At 37.3% G+C, this 19,473-nt stretch overlaps 1 long non-coding RNA gene across 1 annotated transcript; it reads left to right on the top strand.

Moving 5' to 3' along the window:
- Nucleotides 1–14,914: 14,914 nt before the first annotated feature.
- Nucleotides 14,915–15,638, top strand: LOC117275504 (uncharacterized). The gene is made up of 2 exons (XR_004505687.1): nt 14,915–14,996; nt 15,255–15,638. It is a non-coding gene; the product is annotated as an uncharacterized lncRNA (long non-coding RNA).
- Nucleotides 15,639–19,473: the final 3,835 nt, after the last annotated feature.

The following is a 19,473-nucleotide window of genomic DNA, read 5'->3' as shown; positions in this document are numbered from 1 at the left end:
TTTTAAGGCATAAAACTCTTCAAATTCGAGTAAAGTCTTCAAGTTGTAAAGCTCTTCAAATATGGGCAAAGTGTTCCAGTGGAAAGCTATTCAAATTTGAGCAAAGTGTTCAAGTTGTAAAGTTCTTCAAATTCGAGCAAAGACTCAAGTCGAAAGCTCTTCAAAGTCGAGCAAAGAGTTCAAGTTGCAAAGCTTTTTAAATTCAAGCCAAACTTTAAGATGTAAAGCTCTTCAAATTCGAGAAAGTGTTCAAGTCGCAAAGCTCTTAAAATATGAGCAAATAGTTCAAGTTGCAAAGGTTTTTCAAATTCGAGCCAAACTTCAATGCATAAAGCTCTTCAAATTTGGCAAAGTCTTCAAGTTGTAAAGCTCTTCAAATTCGAGAGAAGTGTTCAAGTTGCAAAGCTCATCAAAACACGAGCTTAAATTACAAGTCACTGCGCTCCTTCACGCGAAAGTATAAACTACATATTACTCTTGGCCCGCAAGAGTATAAAATATGTACAGACCAAAAAAAATAAATGTCCGCTAGGTTGAAAATCTCGAAAGAGGTAGCCTAGGCAAAAGTTAGGACACTAAAAAAAATCACCAATTCTAAACTACGGTATGACTTAATCCTCTTCATCGAGGTACGTAGGCAGCTTAGAGTTTCATTCTAAGTTCAGTTGCATGAGTTCAAAAGACACATATCGCCCCAATCGTTGATCGAATAAAACACGATGGAGTATAATCCACTTGATTGGAACTTAAAAAAATTACTCTTACATGTATTCTTTCATTGAACTTTGTGCCTTATCAAAGATTGATGGTTCAATAGGGGCAAGCCTCCATAGCAGATTGGCATCTCTGACGGATGATGTAGGCTTTTAGTAGAAGACCAAATCTTCAGATTGAATTTTTTCAAATCTGCTAATTTTTTCAAGTTGATGTTTAAAAGTTCAATCGTTGCCCGAATGAAGTATGATGGAATTTAATCTATTCAATCAACACTTGAAAATCAAGCTGAAACACTATTCTTCTGTTGAACTTTGGATCCCATATGATTTAAAGGAGGCAAGCTTCCATGGTAAATTGGTGTCTTTAATGAGATGATTATAGTCTTTTAGGAGGTTGCTAAGTATTTTCATTGAAGTCCGGAGATTCGCTATGCCTTCGAATTCACCAAACCTTCAAGTTTTTGGTCTTCAAGTTGAAGTGTTTAATTCCTCCAAGTCTTCAAGTTGAAATCTTCAAATCCGCCAAGCCTCCAAGTTGAAGTCTACGAGTCCTCCAAGTCTTCAGGCCGACTGACCGGTCTTCTAGTTAAAATATTCATATCCCCCAGTTCTTCAAGGTGAAGTTTTCAGGTTTACCTCCCTTCAAGTTGAAGTTTTCAGGTCCGCCAATCTTTAAGTTGAAATATTCAAATCCTCCAAGTCTTAAAGTCCATCGGCCTTTAAGTTGAAGTCCTCAAATTCACCGGTCCTCAAGTTGAATTATTTTAAGCCCTCCAAGTCTCCAAGTTTGCTAATTTTTCAAGTTGAAATTTAAAAGTCCACCGCTCTTCAGGTTGAGGTGTCAAAGTCCGCCGAATCTTCAAGTCCATCAAATCTTCAAGCTTGTCGGTCTTCAAGTTGAAGTCTGCAAAGTCCGCCAAGTTTTTAAAGTTTGCGAAGTATTCAAGTCGATGTCGTCAAGACCACCTAGTCTTAGAGTTGAAGCTTTCTAATTTCCAATCTTAAGGTGGACGTTTAAGTCCCTTTGCACCTTAAGTTGGCCTCTTCACGGGTTTGTCCTTAAAATGAACTATACTTTCGCAATATTAAGGTGGGCGTTGAAGTTCCTTTGCACCTTGAGTCGGCCTTTTTGTGGATTTGTCCTTAAAAGGAACTATAATTTTTCAATCTTAAGGTGAACGTTTAAGTCCCTTTGCACCTTAAGTTGGCATTTTCACGAGTTTGTCCTTAAAAGGAACTATAATTTTTCAATCCACCATGTACTTAAAAGGAACTATAATTTTCCAATCTTAAGGTGGACATGTTAGTCTATTTGCATCTTAAGTTGGCCTCTTCGTGAGTTTGTCCTTAAAAAAACTATAGTTTTCCAGTATTAAGGTGGACATTTAAGTCCCTTTGCACCTTAAGCTGGTATCATCGTGGATTTGATCCTTCTATATGTTGTTGATGATTTGACTTCTATAGGTTGCCATGAATTTGTCCTTGTATAGGCTATTGCGGGCGGATCCTTCTATATGTTGTTGAGGATTTGTCCTTCTATGGGTTGTCATTGATTTTTCCTTGTATATGCTATTGCGGGCTGATCCTTCTACATGATGTTGAGAATCTGTCCTTCTATATGTTGCCATGAATTTATCCTTCTATATGCCGTATGAACCTTCACACCTTAAGATTATCCCTTCGATTTTTGGACGGGAATGAATATCCGTTCCACATGCCCTAAGATCACCTTCTTCATGCATGAGTCATCTCTTTGGACAATAATTTATCCATGTTTGGTTTGCCTAGAGAAGAGAAAGAGGAAAAGAAAAGGAGGAAAAAGAAGATAAAAACACAGAAAAAATAATTTACCTGTCAAATGCGGACTCGAATAAGCTTGCGGTCGATGCATCTTAATGTGTAGAATCGAAGAAAAGAGTACTATATATAGCTAGCAATGGCGGATGTCCAATATATTTGTCTGGATGTGGGATCTATGTAACCGTCCCCGAAATGAATTTGGTTGCGCCAATAATTCGTTTGCCACAAGGAATCACTTTTGCATGGTTGTCTCTTTAACAAGTAGCGTGACAATAAATTTTAATAAACATGAAAGCACTTTGATAGGAAAACAAATTGTACTTAAAGTTACCACGTGGAGGCGCTGAAGATGCAACGTGTTAATTTGGTGGACATTACAATTGAAAGGATTATTTTCTAAGTTATGAAAAGGTGGAATTTCCGAGTAACAATTCAGGTACCAAGATGTACCAAATCAACGTGGCTTAACTTTCATTCCTATCTAAGGAATGGACTGACATTAAAGTGTCAGAGTCAAATTGTTTTAAGCAGCTGACAAAATTTATGCAATACAAATGAACCATGGAAATACCTGTTTCGAGGTAATTTGATCCGATGCTAATTTACCAATACTTCAAGCCTCGTCTTGAGGTTTATTAAGTTTACACCTCAGACAAATTTTGAAGTAGGGGCATTTATAGGCATGCAAAATTTATTGACTTTTAAATCTAATAAAATAACTTGGACTATATTTTAAATTCAAAGTATATTAGTCAAATAAATATTATGGGCTAATATAATTGAATTAGTTATATAAGTCCAATATATATGGATTAAATAAGTAAGTCTTAATACATTGGGTCAGCCCATTTAATTGGGCTAAAGTGATGAACCCACTTCATTAGGCTCAAGATGTCATCTTCCTAGAGTCCCATTTTGGTGCCACGTGTTAAATAACGTGGCACGCCAAGTCAAACAGAAGAGCCAATGGGATCATGCCATGTGTCAAAATGACAAGGTATGCCAAGTCAAATTAAAAGGCTAATGAAATCGCGCCACATGTGCAAGTGACATGTTCTAGCCAATCAAATACGGTCTTGCCACTCTTCAGTCTGATTGGTCAGAAAGTGTTTATTCTCATCACAACTCTTTTCTCCCACAACTTTAAATATGGGTCTTCATAACTTAGAAAAGACATCAGAAGTTATAATAAGAAGCAAGAGATAGCTCGTGGATCAAACACCGTAAATTTCTCAACAAGTTTCAAGCAACCAAGTTCAAGTTTAAGAAATCAAGTTCAAGCTCAAGAACGAAGAACAAATCAAGATTCAAGGAGTACGGGTTCAAATCAAAGTTTATGCTAGTTGAATTCAAGATCATCGTTCGTGGCAACAAATTCAAATTCAAGATCAAGCTCGAAAGCCCTTAAATTTATATTGAAAAAGTAGAATAAGAGGAATCGTAGAGATTGTACACTCAAATTATTTGAAATCAAATACTATGATTGTTGCGATATTTTCGGTCTTTTTTTTTTTTTGCCTAATGGCTAATATATAAATAAAATCCCAAAATGGGTCCAATGCTTACAAGATGTCCAAACCAAAATAAAAGTTGCATGAAGCTACTAGCTATTAAAAAAGATATAAAAGCTAAAATCTAATGAACTAACTATTATAACATGATAAGTTGAATGCTTCCTTCTCCTATTAGTGTATGTGAATCCAATTGTCATTGGCAAATACCAAGCAGCACCTATCAAGCTCTCGCCAGGCGCCAGGGTATATTGTCCATAGGCTAAAATGAATTCCAAACATCTCCACCGTAGAGTTAAAGTCCGCATCGTCCTCCAAGTGTCGCTACTATATGATCTCCATATGCAATGGACTGATTTTGTTCAAGTATTAATTATGTGCTCACTCATCAAGATTAATGTGTAGAAGATGAGCCTGGCTTTAGGCAAGCTTTGCAAGGAAAAAGCCAGGCTTGAGCTGGATTTAGGCAGGCTTTACAAGGCAAAGGCCAAGCATGCGCTGGCTTTAGGCAGGCTTTGCAAGGCAAAAGCCAGGCTTGAGCTGGCTTTAGGCAGGCTTTGCAGGCCAAAGGCCAGGCATGAGCTGGCTTTAGGCAGGCTTTACAAGGCAAAAGTCAGGCATGAGCTGGCTTTAGCTAGGCTTTACAAGGCAAAAGCCAGGCATGAGCTGGCTTTAGGCTGGCTTTACAAGGCAAAAGCCAGGAATGATCTGGCTTTAAGCAGACTTTGCAAGGCAAAGGCCAGCCTTTGAGAATGTGCCTTTTTGTGATCTTGTAAGCTCAGATCCATCCCTACTAGAACCTTTAATGTAGACATCATTCAAAACATTGCTAAACCATCCTCAGATTGAGCTTGAAAGCATGCTAATACCACTGAGAAATGATTTAACAATCTCCAAAAATACCATATGATGGGTTCAACATTTTCCTTAGCATTTGAACATATCAGTTTGTGCAGAGTCCAATCTTGTGAAGCCATCAGTCTGGGGTTCTTCTCTTTGCTATCCTAATCCTAAGGTTAGGTGATTGAGATTTGTCTAGATTGATCAACCTCCTCCCTGCACTAGGCAGTTCAGAGAATGAATGAAACTTAGATGTACCTGCAAAAGAGAACACAATGTTAGCTATAAAATCCGCCACTGAGTTGCCTTCTCTGAACACATGTTGAAAGATCACATTGAAGTTTTCCTTCATCTCTATAATTTTCTTCACATCCTGTGTAATTACCCAAGGAGGATCCCATTCCCCTTCTATCGCCTTCTTCATCATCAATGAATCAGTCTCCAGTATGGGAGGGTGAAAATCATGCTCCACATAATATTCCAACTCTTGAAGAATAGCCTTAGCTTCAGCCACCACATTAGTTGTCACTCCCAGGTCTACTGCCCTAGCATACACCACATCACCTTCATCATCCCTCACACAAAAGCCTGGGGAGCTAGGTCCAGAATTGCCCTTTGAAGCTCCATCAATATTACATTTGTACCAACCATGACAAGGAAGCTGCTATGTTACTCTTGTAGTGATCAATATAGGTTTATATCCTTCAAAGTATTGAATCATGTCTGGCCATAACAATGGAATATTAGGGATCCAAGCATACCTCACCCTTGCCAGTTGATGCATTGTCCTATTTATCTCATGAATCACCCTATTTGTGGACATTGAACCACCATGTTTACCTGCATTTCTTCTCTTCCACAGCTCCCAAGTGATGATAGCCGGTACTGCTTGAAATAATGGCTTTAATTTCGGACAACACTGAGCATACCACCAATGCCTTATAATCTGCTTCAATTGAATTAATTGCACAGAAATTCTAGCAGCCCCCATGAACAAGTTCCATACCTTAGAGGCAGTAGGACTTGTGACAAATATATGCTCAATGGATCCCTCTTGGGGCTGCTAACAACACCAATACCTAGACTTCACCATTTGCCCTTGCCTCCTCCACATGTCATCGGTGGCTATTTTCTGCCTCCACAATCTCCACAAGAAGAAGGATATCTTGAATGGCAAACCTTTAATCCATATTAACTTGAATTCCTTATTAGGATCTCCCTTATGCCTTAATATTTGCCAAGCACTGCTAACACTGAACTTGCCTGAAGGAGTTGGCATCCAGTATGGCTTATCCCAATATCCCTCACTGCCTTCATAGTGCACATTTAGCCTTATATGTTCTGCAATTTCCTCATTGAAAGTTTGATCTAGCAGTTGATCATCCCATGTTTCCCCTTGCCGTAGTTCTGCCACCTCCTGAAGACCTTCATTGATTGAAAAGTCTTCAGGTAATACATGATAAAGTGCACCCAATCCAGTCCAATTTTCATGCCAAATATTAGTTGTTCCACTCTTCAATTCCCATACGATCTTATGTTCTACTTCTTCCCTAGTATTCAGCATTTGTCTCCAAACATGAGACCCTACCCTAAAATGTACCACAGTTGGTGGCTCCTTCTTGCAATACTTATTACACATGAAATTAGACCACAAAGATTTTGTGGTCCTAAACCTCCACCATAGTTTAGCAAACAGTGCCCTTGAGACATCATTTAAGGACCTAAAACCTAGCCCCCCTTTCCTCTTTAGGAAGACAAAGATTTTGCCATGAAGCCCAGTGTCTGCTTCTCCCTTCTTCCTTTGTGCTCCAAAAGAACCTAGCAAAAGTCTTATGTAGATGCCCCAGGATGCAGTTTGGTAGATCAAGGACTGATAACATGTGAACTGGCATACTTTGCAACACACTAGAGATGAGTGTTGTCTTTCCTCCAAATGACAACAGTTTTTCTTTCCATGAATGCAATTTAGCCTTCACCTTCTTGATAAGATCCTCATAATAGTCCCTCTTCCTTCTAGTGTAAAAAATAGGACACCCTAAATATGTGAAGGGGAATTTACCTCTTGCAAATCCTGTAATAGCTCCAACTGCCTGAAACAATCCATTAGCAACCTTTGAATACATGTAGTATGAACTCTTATCTTTGTTGATCATCTGACCTGATATCTTCTCATAGTTCCCCAACACTGCCATAATCTTGCTCAAAGAGGGAGGATGAGCAGATGCAAAGATTATCGTATCATCAGCATACGCCAAGTGGTTTAAAGAATCAGACCACTTAGGCATTCCAAATCCCATAAATGACTTGTCTTCAAAAAGCTTATTCAAAGACCTGGAAAGTACCTCAGCTGACAGAATGAAAAATGCTGGAGATAGGGGATCCCCTTGTTTCACACCCCTTGTCTACTTAAAGAACCCTGAGGACTGCCCATTCACCAATACTGAATACCAGTTATTTGACATCAAGTTCCACACCATGTTGATGAAGTGTTCAGAAAATCCCATCTTCCTTAGCACATGCAATAAGTACTTCCATGAGACCCTATCATAGGCCTTAGCCATATCAAGCTTGATCACCACATTAGTTGGCTTTCCCCTTAACCTTATGTCAGTGATAATTTCTTGAGTCAATAAGATGTTCTCAAATATACTCCTACCCTTTACAAATCCGGATTGATTAGGAGCTATTAGAGATGGCAAAAAAATCTCCAATCTGTCATGTAACATCCTAGACAAAACCTTGTTAATGAAGTTATTCAAACTAATAGGTCTTAAGTCAGAGAAGGTCTCAACTCTAGGTTTCTTGGCCAGCAACACTAGATTGGTGTGAGTGATGGATTTAGACAATGCAGCTCCTCCATAGAAGTGTAGCACCATGTTGTGTATATCAGCACCAATAACATCCCAGCATGTTTGATAAAACAAGCCAGTGAATCCATCAGGGCCACTAGCACTCTCCCCACTAAGCTCAAAAATTGCTGCCCTTACTTCTTCAATTGTGGCAATCTGCTAAGTTCCAAATTCTGATCCATAGTGACCATTGAAGGTACATTATTGAGTAAGGGAAATTCAGAAGCATCACCTTCATTTGTGAACTGTTTTTGATAGAAGTCCACTGTAGCTGTAGCCAATTGCTCCTGGTCTTCAATCCATACCCCACTGCCACTTTTGATCCTCTTCAGTTGCAATTTTTTTCTTTTGCCAATGACATGGTTGTGAAAGAAACTTGTATTCCTATCTCCTTCAGCAAACCAAGTCATCCCAGCTTTTTGCCTCCAATACTGCTCCTCAATATTCAAGTATTTCTTCAATTCAGATTGAGCCTTTTGAAGCACAATCCTATTCTCAGTTGTAGGCTCTTTTTCAAACAACATCTCCTTTACCCTAACAATGTCCTCCAAAATAGCCAATTGCTTGAAGATATCACCAAATGTTTCCCTATTCCATTTTGAGAGTGCTGCCTTCACCCTCTTGATATTCTGCTTGAACATCAAAAATTGATCCCCTATGAAATCAGCTTCCCAATTTTGCCTCACCACATCTATAATTATAGCATGCTTTGTCTAAAAGTTCAAGAATCTGAAAGGCTTGACAAAATTGGTTGTCTGCACCCCACATGTCATTAGCAATGGTGCATGATCTGATCCAGTTCTGATTAGATGCTCAACTTCAATAGTTGGCAACATGTTCTGAAATGGAAAATTCACAAAAATCCTATCCAATCTCTTGAATATACACTCAGCATTGGATCTCCCATTCCACCATATGAATGAACTTCCTTTGTACCCTTGCTCAAACAAACCACAAGAGTTTACACAAAATGCAAAATTCTCATATTCAGGAGGGTGTACTGGAAGTCCCCCTATTTTCTCATCTTCATGCAATATCACATTGAAATCCCCTCCTACCAACCATGGTAATTCCATATCACTTGCTAAATAATACAAGTGATCCCACAAATCCAACCTCTCCATTGTTGAACATTTTGCATAAACAAATGTCATCATCATGTGCTGCCCCAGGTCATAGTGAAACACTCTCACAGTCACATGTTGCTCAGTATCCTCCACTAATTCCCATTCCACCACTGCATCGAAGAACAACCATATTTGCCCATTAATATTTGTATAAGCAGTCTCTATATTCAACCTCCTTTTATATCTATCAATGAGTCCCTTCTTTTGAAAAGGCTCCATCAATGCAACTACACAAAAATTGTGCTCCCTATTCATATTGATCACCCTAGGAAAGGCCTATTGTGTATTCATAGACCTTATGTTCCATATTAATGTTTTGATCATCATCTAGATAGAGAATTTGCCCTCCTGGGCATTATTCTTGAAGGTTGTGGTGGATCTTTACTCTGATTCTTCTTAGTTTTTTTACCTCCTTTAGCACTAGTTATGGGTGATATATCCCCTTCCCTAGCCACTTGTTTGAAGTTTTTGGCAGTTGATTCATCATCTCATTCATCCTTCATTGGATTTTGTCTCAATAAGTCTTCATCAATTAGTGTCACATTGTGTGTAACTAAATCATGTAAATGTTGTAGAGGAGTCTTAGTTAGAACATAAAGATGTAGTTGCATGGTTTGATCAGTGCCAGATTCCATAGGCACTTCCTCTATTTCCCTGGATGCTCTTGGAACAGTTGCCCGCTCATCAGCCTGTTCATACTCCTTGAATTGTAGCTCATGGACATACGCCGAAATACCATCTACATAGGCCAAAATCTCTCCAATGTCTTTAAGGTTAGGGTTTACTGTAGCTGCCTCATCAGGTGAACTTGGCTTTAGGCCTGACGTCGCCCGCCTAACGTCTGGGGAGCATAGCTTTAGGCCTGGCGTCGCCAGCCTATCGCTAGGTGAGCCTGGCTTTAGGCCTGGTGTCGCCAGCCTATCGCCAGGTGAGCCTGGATTTAGGCCTGGCATCGCCAGCCTATCACCCGGTGAGCCTAGCTTTAGGTCTGGCGTCGCCAGCCTATCGCCAGGTGAGCTTGGATTGTTGTCCTTCTTCACCTTGTCTTCTATTGTCTTTGTTTTGCCCAGCTGATCATTCTTAACCTCAACTGCATCGCTCCATAAGACCTTTGTAGAGTTTACCTCATCAAGATCCTCCATCTACCCAGAATCTTTAAAAGTTTGAGATGGTATCGCATGACAAGATTGGTTTGTGGTCACATTGAATTGTTTTAGCTCCTCTTTGCTAGTCCTAAACCTTCTATGAACCCATTCGATTGTGGACTGGATCCCAGAAGGAGTAGGACCATCTTTAGAACTGAAGACTGGTTTTCCCCCCACCAAAACTAGTTGGTTGTTCTCGTTTATATCACTTTGTTCCTCTTCTAATACTGCAAATTTATTCCTTGTTTGAACCTTGTTTGTCTGATCTTCTTCGACCTCCATCAGTGCAAAGTTATTGTGCACCTATTGTACACCAACATTCACCGGCACGATTGCATTGCCAGTTTGCCCTTATACCTGGGTTTTGTTATTTTTGTTGGTTCCCCGATTATCCCGAACTTCCTTCCACTGTGCACCTACGTTCCCGACTACTTTTTCACTCATGAGAATCATTAAAGAGGTAATGTGATTTTTGGTTTTTCCTTGTTCATCAGCAGCAGAATTCCAGTTGTTCAACTCAGCAAGATCATTCCTTTTCTTGCTGCTTCGATTCTCAATAAGCTCGGGGTGCAAACGCCAACATTCAATTTCATCATGTCCTTGTAGTTTACACTCATTACAATATTTTGGTAGCATGTCATACTGAATTCTCACCCATTCTGTTCGAACACCACCAGAAGCTTCATCATCAATATCCAATCGCACCTTTTTAGGTAGTTCGGCCAACAAATCGACAAGAACTTTTACTCTTGCGCAACTCGGCCTAGTTTTGTTTGTAGTTGTCGCGTCAAGACACACTGGCCTTCCCACAGCTGTAGCCAAAGAAAACAGAGTTTTCTTTACAAAAAAAGTAGGCAGCAGTTCAGGAAAAGAAATCCACGCCATCGCCATTGGAGTTTCTTCACCCGCCTTAAATTTTGCATCGTAGATAAGAGTACACAATTGGTATTCGTACCCATCTTTGGCTTTGATGTAGTACATACTCTTCGATGTGAAATCGAGAAAATATTGCCATAGAGTTAATCTAATTAACACATGACGATCTCTAAGGAATCCGATATTACACTCACCTTTGATACCACATTAAGTTGGAATTAGTCGGCGAAGCTCGTGAATCTCCGGAGAACCATATAAAAGCTTGCCAACGACAGCATATTGGATGCCTTCAATCACGTTCATTCTATCTACTTCTGCCTCTGTGAATTTAACCACTGGTTGGCCATTCAAATACACTGCTCGTCGCAGTGGAATGGGTTGAATTGAAGCTGCAGCAGTAGCCATCGCTGGATGATTTAAAGAATTTGGTTTCAAAATCTTAGAGTATGGGTTGGCGTTAGTTGTTTTATGTTGTTGTTCAATGCTGGGGGAGGGCAGACAAGCCGGAAAATTCGGCTGGTCGCCGGCCATTGTGGCCATTGGCACTGTTCACTGCTACAGTGACGACGAAAATTTTGAGAGAATTGGTTACTTTGACCATTTTCGGTCTTGATTTTATTTTCTTGGCGCATATTTATTGTCTACAATATATTATTTAGTTAAAAGTTGTAAATTGTGAAATATTTTTTGAATTCATCAGTAAGTATGAAAATTCCCCTTTGAAAACACAGATGGTATTTTATTGGTTTTTTTTACTTTTAGCATGTCCCAGAAACTATTTACATTCAATAGCTAAAAATTATATAAAATTTGTATAATTTTTGTATATAAAAAATAAAATTTATATATATACGAAAAATATATTTTTCGATTATTATATTTTAGAGCGGCTATACAATATCATTTTTCCTATTTTATTTCTTCATACACTACCCAATCGAGCTACCCACCAACATTATTTACAAATATAACCACTAATTTGTAGTGATATACTTGGAATACGTTAAAACATAAAGATTAGTAGAATAAAAAATATTTCAATTATAATTTTTAATGTACTTGCGAATCCGAATACTCAATTAAAGTCCTAACATGAGAATGCGTGCAATTGAAAAAGAAATGTATCCTAAGTTCCTAACATGAGATGGCGTGCAACTGAAACGGGGTAAAGTAACCCCGCGGCCACTTTTAAGTCTGTTATTTAAAATATATTCATAATTTATAATGTATTTTTTGAACTTTATCCTGAAATTTAAACTTTGAAGTTTAAACTTCAGAATGCGCTATTCTGAAGCTTGAACGAATAGACTAATTATTAAGTACACTGTAAACTGTAAATATATATTAAACAAAATACTTAAAAGTGGCCGGTGTCATTTCCACTTGAAACGGATGTGCACAATTTCCTTAAATAAGTGCATTTATATACATTGGATTTATTTTCATTTTCACATGTATTTTCCTGATATCGTGGATCTGATATTATGCGAAATTTATGGGGCAATGACTATAACTCTTAAGTCTCGTCGACAATATTGTTTTTTTATTGGGAAGCCAAGAGAGAATGGAACTCAAATTTATAGATTTGTTTTTTCCTCAAAAATTTATAGATCACATTATGCAAAATGGGAGGGCAACCCGACAAGTCCTGAACATAAGTTCAATTTTTTACATATTTGAACATCAATTATGGATCCAAGTTGTGTTTGTTTTTTGAGGTTTTACATAATGAGATGAAATTTTGTATTGTTTTTTAAATTTTAACCAAACCAATTTATTTTCGTTTTTTTTTCCCACTACCAACTTGGTTTCTAAAAATAATTTCAAAACCAAACGCAATCTATCAGAGTGGTTTGCTTTTAGCATACGAAGGTAAATAGAGAGAAAATGTTTTGCAAGAAACGATCGATCCATCTATAAATATTATTAGAAGGCATTATTTGGATTATGATAGACTATATTCTTTGTTTTTTCCAACTTAATCCTGCCAATTTGCAGTAATAACACGAGGAAGGGAAAAAAAGAGACAAAATTAAAAACTAAAATGGCAGGATTCGGCATTCTGATTTTCACATTGATCTCAACCATGCTCGGGAAATCCTTTCCAAGTCTTCTCCAAGAAGATTGACTCGACAAATAAAGCACTGAATTGGCGAACTATTTCAGAATATAAAAATGCCGAAAACGAAGAAGGCCAATTTGCTCTTGACTTGATATCAGGCCAATTCGTTGGAGCCTAAGGGTGTGTTTGGTATGAAGGAAAATGTTTCCATGGAAAATATTTTTCTAGAAATTGTTTTCCCGAAAAAAGAGTGGTTTTATCATTTATTTTTCCTTGTTTGGTTGGTGAGAGAAAAACTTTTTCCGGAAAATATTTTCTTGTGTTTGGTTAGAGAGTATAAAATATTTTTAGGAAAATAATTTTTTATGCTACTCTCCTCAACCCACTTTCCCTAAAATCTCCATGTTTCCTGTACTCCTCCCCTCTCCAGGCTCTATTTTCTTCAAGAATTTAATTATTCTTTTCAAAATTCACACAAACTCCAAGAAACTAATGTGCTACTTTACTTTTTCACACAAGAACAACGTTAAAATTTGAGTTCGATAACTAAAAAAATACTTTATTTTGTTGAAAAAGAATGTATCTTTTCTACAATATGAAAAGAAATTACTCATTTTGTTGAATAAAAGAAAATAATTTTTCTACATCAATGAAAAGAAAATACTCAGTTTGTTGAACTGAGAAAATAATTTTTCTGCATCAAAAGAAAGTACTCGTTTTGTTAAAATAAAAAAAAAAATATTTTTCTACATTATGAAAGAAAGTATTTTTTTTGTTGAAATGAAAGAAAATACTTTTTCTACCTCATGAAAAGAAAAGTACTAGCTTTGTTTGGAAAAAAAATACTTTTTCTATTTCAGGAAAAGAAAATACTTAGTTTGTTGAAATGAAAGAAAATACTTTTTTACATCATAAAAAGAAAGTACTCGTTTTGTTGAAATGAAAGAAAATATTTTTTTCTACATTATAAAAATAAAGTATTCATTTTTGAAAAAAAAATACTTTTTCTATTTCAGGAAAAGAAAATATTTAGTTTGTTGAAATGAAAGAAAATACTTTTTTACATCATAAAAAAAAGTACTCCTTTTATTGAACTGAAAGAAAATATTTTTTTCTACATTATAAAAAGAAAGTATTCATTTTTGAAAAAAAAATACTTCTTCTATTCCAGGAAAAGAAAATACTTACTTTGTTGAAATAAAAGAAAATATTTTTTCTACATTATAATAAGAAAGTACTCGTTTTGTTGAAAAGAAAGAAAATATTTTTTTTCTACATCATGAAAAGAAAGTACTCATTTTTTGAAAAAAAAAATACTTTTTCTATTCGAGGAAAAGAAAATACTTAGTTTGTTGAAATAAAAAAATACTCTATCTATAACATGAAAAGAAAGTACTCTTTTGTTGAAATAAAAGAAAATACTATTTTCTACCTCATGAAAAAAAAGTACTCGTTTTGTTGAAACGAAAGAAAATACTTTTACTATATTATGAAAAGAATATACTCATTTTATTGAAATAAAAAAATACTCTATCTACAACATGAAAATAAAGTACTCTTAATAATAGTTCTATATAGGGGGTGGTGAGCGAGGTTGGGGTGTGGTCGGGGGTAGGGGGTTGGAGTGAGTTGGTGGGCATGGGGAATAGGGTAGAGAAAGTTGAATAAGAGTTTTGAAAAATACTTTTCCTCTTTTTGATAAGGAAAATATTTTTCAAAACATTTAAAACAACTAAACATGAATCAGGTCAAATATATCCTAAATCTAACAATATTAACTCTAAGTGACAGCCAGTGGGGAGAGACATGAAGCAAAATTATCGATCACGTTATATTAAAATGGAGGTTAACCTAGGAAAGATTTAAACATAAAAAACTTAGAAAATATGAGGGAAGTGCCGCGGCGGGGACCATTATAGAGAGCTCTTATCATAGCATAGATCTATAAATTGCATCCTTTTAGAAGTAATAAGATGCTCATACAAAAGATTTTAAAAGAGTGAAATACTACTTTTAAGATGAAGTTGCTCAAGTTTGATGTCTTCACTGTGATTGTTATGATAGCCCTGGGTTAGTAACCATCTGAATTTATCTTTATATAATATATAGTTCCACATTACTGTGCTTTTATATATATATATATATAAAAGCACAGTAATGTGGAACTATATATAGGTACTTATGTAAGTTTATGCATATTTCATGTTTAATCAAGTATATGGATGTTATTAATTGTATGCATGATGTTTGACGTTTATTTTGTTTCCATGTTTTGCCAATCATATATATATATTTGATTGTAAAAATTATGATGGTGAACTATATCAGTCAATGTGGCATGGTTTAGAAAGACACAAGTCATAGCAGCATCGGACATTGTTGATCAAGAATTTTCGGGATTCAAGAAAAGACTACTTCCACAACTTAATGATGGTGTAACTTGCCTCAGACCTTGTAGTTCTGACAGTGATTGCAGTGATTGTTGGGTTTGTTGCCGTTGCTTGAAAACTATATATTCATATACTCCTGCTTGTGTCTAGCTGACAAGTTAGTGTGCAGGGGCAGACTACGTAATCTACAGCAAATCCCTGTTACGCATTAGTGTCCAAGTGTGTTTCCTTTATCTTTTCTTCAATACTTTTCTTTTTCATATTTAGTACGTGTAATAAAGAAAGTCAAGTGAAGACTTTGAATAAGAATGAATTCTGCTTAGATATGCTTTCTATGCATGATTTTTGGCTTTTATTGTTGTAATGATCCCAAATCAACCAGCAGCTAAATGTCACAGTTAAACTTACAAACACCCTTTTCTATTACTTTAGCAAAGAAATGAGATTACTACTCAACTCAAAATATAAGGACTACCGCTAGTACTAATAATGAAACAGAAATGCCTGAATTGAAATATAAAGGATAGAGAAGAAGGGAGGAGAAGCTCTGATATAAACTAAATGTCCATCAAACTGTCTAGAAAACTTGGTTCTCTATCAGTTCCCACAGAACACACGCACAACAGTAAGTAGATAACACAACAGTATTTTACGTGGAAAACTCCCAGCTCACGAGATTAAAATCACGACCTACACTCGTAGGATTTCAATTTTACTAACCGAGCAACTTTAGATTACCAATCAACCGCGTAAGTTATAAAATCAAAATTACATATGTATGAAGAATCAAAAGGAGAAACAGAGCGCAAATACACAAAATGACCGATCGGGTCGTTACATTTTTCCTCTCTTAAAACACACGTTCGTCCTCGAACGTGCATAGAGACATACCTAAAGTGACGAATTGGTGAGGATAACGACTCTACATGTCGTGCTCGGTCTCCCAGGTCGCGTCCTCGACCGGATGACCCCTCCATTGAGCTTTCACCGAAGCAATGTTCTTTGATCTCAACTTCCGGACTTGTCTGTCCAAGATATCCACCGTCTCCTCAACATAAGTCAAATCCTTGTCTAATTGGATTGAGCTGAGGTCTAATTGATGGGACGGATCACCATAATACTTCCAGAGCATAGAAACATGGAACACCGGGCGAACTATCGATAGGTTGAGTGGCAATGCAAGCTTGTAAGTCACATCACCAACTCTCTCAAGGATCTCAAAAGGACCAATATACCTAGAGCTTAACTAGCCCCTTCTTCCCGAACCTCATTACACCTTTCATAGGTGAAACCCGAAGCAAAACCCTCTCTCCGGCCATGAATGCTACATCACGAGCCTTCCGATCGGCATAACTCTTCTGCCTAAATTGTGCTGTGCGAAGCCAATCCTGAATCAACTTGATTTTATCCAAGGCATCCCAAACCAAATCTGTGCCCAATAACCTAGCCTCACCCGACTCAAACCAACCAATTGGAGAACGACATCGTCTGCTATATAGGTGATGTTTGGATATAATTCTATATTTTTTGTGCATTACTTACCTTACATTTTGGTGTTCTAATGCTAAATTGTATTATATTTATGCTTAATTGAATTTATTTTATGTGTAGGTACTTTGAAGATAAAATTTAGGAGCAAAGTAAATATTTTAATGTGTATTTTATACACTACAAATGTGGGATCATTAATTATGTGATTATGAAGAGCATTAAGTGGAGGAAATTAAAGACAATTGCAAACAAAGAAAGAAAAAGCAAAGAAACAAGAAAAATGGAAACGTTAGGCAATCCAAAGTTTTGCAGCAACTTGAAAGCAAAAGTTAGGCGAAAACGTTACTGGATTTACCGCTACACGCCGGCCTCGACCTGCATTACGTGATTTGTTCTATTTCGCCTGGGACTTGGTTATTTCGGTCCTACACGGTCCCAACTTGTATAAAAGGGGTCCTAAACCTATTTTGGAGAGGGAGGACGTTTTTGAGAGAAAAACACAAGCACAGAGCCGCCGTGGAGGTCGGAATTCATCAAGTTCCATCTTTCTCCCACCAAACTTAGTAATTTTTATGTTTCTTTGTATGATTTGTTGTTTGGCTACCATGTCTATGTGGAGCTAAACTTCACGTTCTAGGGTTGTGGTTCTTTCATGACTATTGTTATTCGGGTATTGATTTTGCCTTCTTGATTTATCATATTGGTTTATTTATTCAATCTTGCGCTTAATTATTTAATTGCTTGATCACCAATTGAATACTATCTACGAATCTAGAATTGAACTCGAAAGTGGGAATTCTAGATTGCATATAGGATTGAGTAGAGCAAGTTCTTGAACTCGGGCATCGGAAAACGGATTCGTAGTTAGGATAGACATATACCTAATTGCCTTACTTGGTTGATTTACAGGAATTATAAATGCGTTTTTGTTGATTCTAACTCCATAGACATATAGGCGTTAGGTTAGCTTGAATAGGCGAGTAAGAACTCGACAGATTCTTATGAGCAATATTAATCCTGTCAACCAATAAGCTAGATAAATTAGTCGATCAATTGAATTGAAGAATACAATAGGATTGTTAGATAGCCCATAACCCTAGATCGTTTTCATTACATTGATATCATAAAAATCTGCTCTTTCTCTGTTCAAAGTTCATTATTTATATTATTTTATTTTATTAGTTTAGAATCAAATATTTTTAGGTTTAATTCTTGTTTAGATAATTAGGATAGTCTAATTTAGTTAATAGTTAATCATAAGGCCTCATAAGGAGCTATCTGAATACTTGATTGGTAGTTGTTGTTGCAGGAGAACTATGCAAGCGGAAAGAACTGATCCCAAGAGCCCCCGAAATTCATAATACAGGCACGAAGCGTATCCTCTAATATCTAAATGGTGCGCTCGGAATGCCTCTCCATTTGGGGGTGAAATGTTGTACTCAACTCAACCCCTGTGCCTAACTCACGCTGCACGGCTCTCAAAAATAACTATGTGAACGGTGTGCCTCGATCAGAGATAATGGATATCGGTACATGGTGGAGACGAACAATCTCACAAATATAGATTTGAGTCATATGCTCAGAAGAATAGGTAGTCACCACTAGAATAAAATGAGCCGACTTGGTGAACCTGTCCACAATCACCCATACTGCGTCAAATTTATTCAAAATCCGTGGGAGCCCAACAACGAAATTCATGGTAACACGCTCCCATTTCCACTCAAGAATTTCAAGTCTTTGAAGTAAACCGCTCGGCCTCTAATGCTCATACTTCACTTGCTGACAATTCAGGCACCGAGCCACATACCCCACTATATCTTTTTTTATTCTCCTCTACCAATAGTGCTGTCTCAAATCCTAATATATCTTAGCGGCACCCGGATGAATGGAGTACCACAAACTGTGGGCCTCCACAAAGATCATGTAACACATATACATTGGACACACATATATGGCCTTGCATCCGTAAGACACTGTCATCTACGATAGAAACCTCCTTGGTATAGCTGTGTTGTATCGTGTCCTTAAGGACAAGCAAATGGGGGTCGTTATACTGACAATCTCTCATGCACTCATATAAAGAAGAGCAAGAAACCACACAAGCAAGAACCATGCTGGGCTCCGAAACATCCAATCTAACAAACTAATTGGCCAAGGCCTGAACATCCATGGCTAGTGGCCTCTCTGTTGCCGATAGATACGCCAAACTGCCAATACTCTCTGCCTTAATACTCAAGGCATTGGACACCACATTGGCCTTCCCGAGATGATACAAAATAGTGATATCATAGTCTTTAAGAAACTCCAACCATCTCCGTTGCCGCAAGTTAAGATCTTTTTGCTTGAACAGATGTTGGAGACTCCGGTGGTTGATATAGACCTCACATGGAACACCATACATATAGTGCCTCCAAATCTTCAATGCAAGTATAATAGTTGCCGAGACGCGTAAGCAATCACCCTATCGTCTTGTATCAACACTGCGCCAAGCCTAACACACGATGCATCATAATACACAATGTAAGACCCCAAACCCGTAGGCAATAATAAAATTGGGGCTATATTCAAAGCAATCTTGAGCTTTTGAAAGCTCGCCTCACACTCCTCGGACCATCTGAAAGGAGCACCCTTCTGGGTCAATCTAGTCATAGATGCATCAATGGATG

This window comes from Nicotiana tomentosiformis, chromosome 6, assembly GCF_000390325.3.
Source record: "Nicotiana tomentosiformis chromosome 6, ASM39032v3, whole genome shotgun sequence".
NCBI classification, from domain to species: domain Eukaryota; kingdom Viridiplantae; phylum Streptophyta; class Magnoliopsida; order Solanales; family Solanaceae; genus Nicotiana; species Nicotiana tomentosiformis.
Note: the sequence above shows the minus strand (reverse complement) of the source record. Positions and strands in the feature narration are given on the sequence as shown.